General features: G+C 38.0%; 1 long non-coding RNA gene across 1 annotated transcript; it reads left to right on the plus strand.

Annotated features, from left to right (window-relative positions):
* Positions 1-582: 582 nt before the first annotated feature.
* On the plus strand, positions 583-6,082 carry LOC126992864 (uncharacterized). The gene is made up of 4 exons (XR_007747145.1): positions 583-901; positions 3,929-4,040; positions 4,513-4,535; positions 5,660-6,082. It is a non-coding gene; the product is annotated as an uncharacterized LOC126992864 (long non-coding RNA).
* Positions 6,083-6,852: the final 770 nt, after the last annotated feature.

Raw genomic sequence — 6,852 nt, forward strand, 5'->3', positions numbered from 1 at the left:
ATGTTGCTCGTAATCAACTGAGAGAGGTACTTAACGCCACTCGTCTGTCTTGCAGGGCCTGTGAGGTGGCTGGCAACAAGCGTGTCTGGCCTCCTGACGGACTGACGGGCTGCCCGGCTGACGTGGAGTGCCGCTGTCACGGGCAAAATTGACCCTTGGGCAAAATTGAGCCCGGGCACATCCTCCAGCAGCGCTCCGACACCCATGATCGCACATTCATTTTTCTCAGAAAATAAGATACCAATCACATTTACATCAACATATTTCCACAGGTGAATACTTAGGGCATGTTCACACCAAGTTGCGACACCTGAAATTCATTAATAATGACAGGGGAAGGAAAAATATAGGCCCCTGTCATCGACAAAATTGAGCCTCGGGCAGAATTGAGCCGGGGCATCTATATGCCTCAGATTTCTTCGCTATTATATGTTGTAAGATCGTTTTGTTGACATGTATGGGTAGATTAAGGCTTTCTGTATCTACATATAGAAGGAAAACGCAAAATTCGCCCTAGTAAATTAGAAACTACATAAAGTTCGGCAGTTTTTCCTTGTCGCCAAGACATCCTCCAGCAGCGCTCCGACACCCATGATCGCACATTCATTTTTCACAAAAAATAGGATACCAATCACATTTGCATCGACATATTTCCACAGGTGAATACTTAGGGCATGTTCACACCAAGTTGCGACAGCTGAAGTTCATTAATTATGACAGGGGAAGGAAAAATGTAGGGCCTTCCTTGTCTCTAATTTACCGACGTCCATGAAACCGTACACGGCCTGAGATGGTGCCAAGGACCAAGGCATCTGGCGCAATGCATCAACATCAACTATTACTGCTACAAGCCTGCATATTGCCATTTCAACGTAATGGAGCAAAATAACCCCGGTCAAAGGTAAGTCTTTGAATCTTATTTTTACCTTTTTACCCTCTTTCAGGTCAGGTTAGGTTAAGGGCGAGGTTAAGCTATGGGGTATGATATGTTAAGGATTAGGTTAGGATAGGATACTTAATATGGGGGTCAAAGAACCCTGGCTAGGAGGTTATGATGTTGGTTTTGGGAAATTTACATTGATTTGTTGGAAATTCTTGCCAAATCTCGCCTATTGAGGCCTCCCCCACCTAAACTTTGCTGTTCTGACAAGTCCTCAGGTTTGTTGGGGCTAGGGAAGGATGACAGTACAAAGAGTTGGAGCAGTAGTTGTAAAGATATACCATTTTGAACCCAAAATATATGCGTAAAAATTCCAAGCAATGCTGAAAGCGATTTTTTAAAAGATGGCGTTGGCTACTGACCAAGACAGCATTAGATATTGATCATGATGGGGTTAGGGTATTACCCAAGGTGGCATTAGGTTTGTTCGAGTACCTAGGTTAGATTTAGGCTGGGTTAGCTTCGGTTAGGTATAATTATACGAGCATGCGAACAAAAATTGTTTTTTTTTTTGGGTGAATATATACTGTACTATAAGTTCACCTGTCTCAGATTTTCAGATGAAACTATACTTTTTCATTTTCATTGCAAATGAACCTTTTTTAAACCCTTCCCCCACATAACTGAAGGATTTCCGACAAAAATAAGCAGATTCATACAAAAAGCACCAAATTCTACCAGGAAAATGTATTTTCATCTACAAGCATGTGGTAAAGTTACAGTTTTGGGCAATATTCCCTAACCTAATCCAACTTAACACATTGATTGGTACTCATTGGCACTGGATCAGTACCTAATGCCACTTTGGCCATTACTATCATCACTTTGCTCAGTTCTTATCGCCATCGGGTCAGCACATTTAGATTTGAATCTCCTCCTCTACCCCCTCCCCCCCCTTCTTCCCCTGCAGACCATCATGGTGCAGGTTAATGTGGATGGACTCGGGAGGAAATGATAAATTATATAAAAACTAATATCGCAGGAATGAACATTCTGACAGTAAGATATACACCGTTGTCCGTTGTGTTGTATGTGACCCAAGTTCTTCATTGAGAACAACAATGTTTTTAGCAATGAGATAGGTGAACTTGTCAATTTTTGGAGTTTTGATTGCTTTGTTAATTAATTTTGTCACAGATGTGTAGGTTCTGAGGAGGAATGGGGTGATAAAAACTGAATTACAACAGAAACAATGAGAAGATTCATTTAAAACACATCTAAATCTACCAGAAGAATGTATTTTCATCTACCATTAGGAGACAGGTCCTAATCCTAATACTGTACATATAAACTATTTATTCAAATAGAATATTTTTCTTTCTGGAAAAAAGTAAAAGTGAGTGTGTCAGTTTTTCAATTTTCAAGTTGACAATTTTATATTATTCCTGAAAAAGAAACTATCTTCATAAGGAAAACCATCATGAAATACACAGGAAAAAAAAGTGTCTGTGCCTCAATATAATTTAAACGAAACCTAACCCAGCCTGGTCAGACCCTAATGCCACTTGGTCAGTACTAATGCTCCTAGTCAGAACCTAACGCCACCTGGTCAGTATGACTTTTGCACCACCCTATCTTTCGACCTATCTCTGTCAGAAGGGTATAGATGCTATCCATAGGGTAGCTTTCTCATGGGGACTGCATTTTAACATCAATAAGAGTGTAGTACTAAGATGCCAGACTTGTCTCTGGAACCAGTACATAGACTCTTGGGTATTCTGGTTGATAACAGTCTAAAATTCCACTCTCACCTCAAAATCAGTCAGTAAAGCTGCAGGACTGGCTAACAATTTGTTGAGGTCCACTCTTTGCACAAATATTGAGTTCATGGTATCCCTTTCTAAAATCCTTTGTTAGAGTTAGGGTCCCTTTACCAGATGGACCTAACTGATTGACAGTCTCTCAGAGCTAAACTATTCTGATTGCACAAGAACTCTGAAGTCTTCACTCAGTATGTAGTGGGCTACTTAGATCAGATTTAATTCACCATTGGAGGATATTCCATGGAGAATCGACAATTTCCCCACTTGACCTTTTCCTCCCTGCTACCAGTACCATGAATGTCACCAGAGGCCACACATTAAACTTTCATAAACCCCATACTAATGTTGAATATAGATGCTATTTTTTTAGTATAACATTCACTGAACATTAGAATTCTTTAGTTACCTGATGAGGTTGTGGGTGCTGATTCCATTTAAGAAATTTTTATGCTGATTATTAGGGGATCCACTTTTTTTTTTTTGTCTACATGTGGCCTATAGCGCCAGTAGGCTTATCTGTAGGGGCCTGATGGTCGACCCTATCCCGTCATGGTGTAGGCAATTGTTTTATAATGGCGCCTTTATTGTTGGCTCATGCTTCCCCCCGGAGCTCATTCTTGATTCCACTTGTGCTGTAGAGTTTCTTCTAGAGTCCAGGTCGATAGGTGGTCTTCAGGACAGCATGTGGGTAGTCTTAGGCCACTTGGAAATATATAACTATACATAGACTAAACCCCACAATATTATCCATACTAGAGCAGGTTGTTCTTGGATGATACATATGGCACACTATCCAGCTTCTTTAAACTGTAATTACACCATCTTAGTACTAAAGTATTGTTAGTGCTGGCGTCCCAGCAGGTTCTAGCTGCCTCATTTATATACTACCAAATTTCCTTTATGAACCATTTGACTGGTGAGTTAAGGGTAGCCAACCAGGTGAGTAAACCCAACACCCCCTGGTCAGAAATTCACAAAGTTAAAATACATTGGATATTATAGTGCCCAGAAATTTGAGAGCCCACATCTCCACTATGATAGTCAATTGAATTGTTTTTATGAGGGAACTATTGGTTTTGAATTACCACCCAAGTTAGGTCAGACAGGGGCTGCCTTATGTAAGCCAGAAAAATTTTGGTAGACCTATAATGTTTTTAGACTCCCAACATATTGCTATCTGATGGCTGCAACAATATTTTTATTAAGAGTGTATGTTCATTTTCAGTGAGCAAGAGTTTGTGCGTTTGCACACTGTGAAGCAGTGGCTGCGAGGGGAAGAGCCAAATATGTTGCCACGCAAAAAGAAGAACGTGAAGAGATTTGCTCTCCTGGTGAAGGTAAATTTGATAAATTTGATAAATTACCTATGAATAGCTGAATAATTTTATTCCACAGGAACCTTATACGAGTGTGTGTGTGTGTGTGTGTGTGTGTGTGTGTGTGTGTGTGTGTGTGTGTGTGTGTGTGTATATATATATATATATATATATATATATATATTTATATATATATATATATATATATATATATATATATATATATATATATATATATATATATATATATATATATATATATATATATATATATATATATATATATATTCCATTCTTATAAATGAAATATGTAGCTACTTAAGGTAACATTTCTTTTCCCGACTTATCAGTGAAGCTATATATTATTTCCAGATGTTTATTGAAATATATTTTGTTTGTCTATTATAACTAAAGGCAAATGTGCGACATTATTAAGGCTAAGTTAATCATATTATTGCATAATTTTTATATATTTTTTTCCCAATCCTACCAGGGTGAAGATTGTCATCGAATAATGTAAGTAGGTGACACAATATCAATGTTTCAGAATGCTGCAAAAATATGCATGTGGGTTCTTTTACTATGCTTTGGTGTTGGTGCTTATGATTGCTACAGAATGCTGGTATGTACGTATATACGTATATACGTATATATTTTTAACAGGGTTATGAATGATATTATGTTGGCTGTCTTGTCACTGTAATTACAAATAGAAATTTCTGTCATGCATGTATTCTCCATACAGATAAGAAACTAATGACTGTAGCTGAATGAGACTGAAATCACCAAGATAACAAGAGTAAGTTTAGTATTGTGATTTGGGTTGTCATGAAATTCATTGGCACAGTGCAGTTCATCTTTTCTTGTGCCAAAATTCTTAAGCTTGACCAGGGGCGTTTCCAGGGTTCAAAAACATTCGGGGCTAAGAGAAAAACATCAGGGGCTGAAGTTAACAGAGTTCGTTCACCACCATGCACCTAAGATAAAAACATACAGCTACACTCCCAGATTGCACAGTAAACTACAAACTGCTCAAACTACTGGTATATGGCTTCAAAATGTAATCTTTAGTATGAACTACATCAATAACATCAGCTCCGTTCAAACAATGGATAATATTTATTTCTTATTTTTTGGAGTGATGGAGGCACGGGGCCCGGGGGTGAAAAAAGGTTTGGGGCTCAAGCCCCGGAAGTCCTATGCTAATGATGCTATTGAGCTTGACCTTATTTTCCCTTTGTTGGTGGTGGGTAAAAAATTGGATGTTGATTTCTAGGTCGCATGTTTGATGTGTTGTGTCTCGTCACTGCAGTGCTTCTTGCTGACATGCATGCCTGTGAGTCATTGTAAAAATGGGTCCTATACCTTCTGCCTTATAAAACACAGTACCATTAAGGGGAAAATCCCAAGATTCAAGCAACAATTTATACAACATAAATACTGAAAATTTTTTATTGTCTGTGTTCCTATTGCCAAATGCCAGATATTTTATATGTATATGGCAGGAACAAAAGCATGTGTCTGGCTATAAAGTTACAAATCTGTGTGCGTGTGTGTGTGTGTGCACGTGCTGGGTTAAAGGGAAAACGAAGCACAATAGACAATGCGATTGCTATAAATTCTCCTGCATGATTTTACAGATAAACTATATCTCATCAAAGTGGCCGAGGGGAGGAAGCGGCAGGTTCTCCTGCATCAGAACATATTGCGCATCCTTGCCCAGTATCATGACGATGCAGGCCACTGTGGTCAACATACCACAGAGGAAAACATTGCCTCTTAATTATTACTGGCCAAGGACATTATGTCAAAGACTATGTGATTAGACAGTACATTGCGTGTTCAGTTTCACCATGTCAGTGATGCTTATACCTGTGAAAAGTCCTATTGTAAAGAAGAGGAATATTGTCTCTGTGAAGTTAACAAGTTGCCTGTATCAGATTGCATCTTGATTATTGAGGAACATTTTAGTCTTATCACTTGTATATTTTTGCAATAAAGTCAATGAATTTCAAGTGTATTTTATTTTTCATCATTATTCTTATTAGCGTTTCTACGTTAAAACTCAAAAGCCGTTTGGAATTCAATTCTTACAACTATTAACAGTTTCTTGGTCTCAAAACACCTTTGAGCACAATAGTCTCATTTAAATGAATTATTTGCTGCTTTCCTATTTTCAGTGCAGGCGTTCTCTCTGGACCCTGGTCCTATGCTTGTTATTTTCTTTAAGATGATTTTGTATTTCATTTCTTACTGTTCCCAGTTATAGCTTATATGTTGTATCTGTTAGTGCTATTGGTCTTAAAAGTCCCTTATGCATGGTTGGCTTTGCCTTCTATTTATTAATTGTTATTTGATGCTTTCCAAGTGTCTTGGAATACAGGAATAATACCATTATTCCTTTATTCCTGTATTAAAAACATTACTTAATGCATTAAATATATCTGTCTTAATTCCATAGAGGGGTAGGCTCAGATGAGACATCACACCCTCTGGCTGTTTGTAAGGTATATACAAACGAGTAAATGCAAGTCTACACATTTGTTTCCCAAATAATGTTTGGTGATGCAAGTATAGATTTCATATCTATAATTCTGTGGTAGCTGCAAATGTGCACATTATGTCTATCTCACATTGTGTAGAATGTAGATGAAAGACTAGAAAAGTTCCATTGTCTGCTACATCAGAAATGGATTTCAAATAAACATTTTTTTTCATCTACTTCATAAATTAAATAACCCCAGCCTTCTCATGAGCACTACATATCATAATTTAAGGTTGCATCATCTTGAATTACCTGTTCACAGAACCACCCGCAATCTGCAGTCCTGAA

This window comes from Eriocheir sinensis, unplaced genomic scaffold (assembly GCF_024679095.1).
Source record: "Eriocheir sinensis breed Jianghai 21 unplaced genomic scaffold, ASM2467909v1 Scaffold510, whole genome shotgun sequence".
Classification (NCBI taxonomy): Eukaryota; Metazoa; Arthropoda; class Malacostraca; order Decapoda; family Varunidae; genus Eriocheir; species Eriocheir sinensis.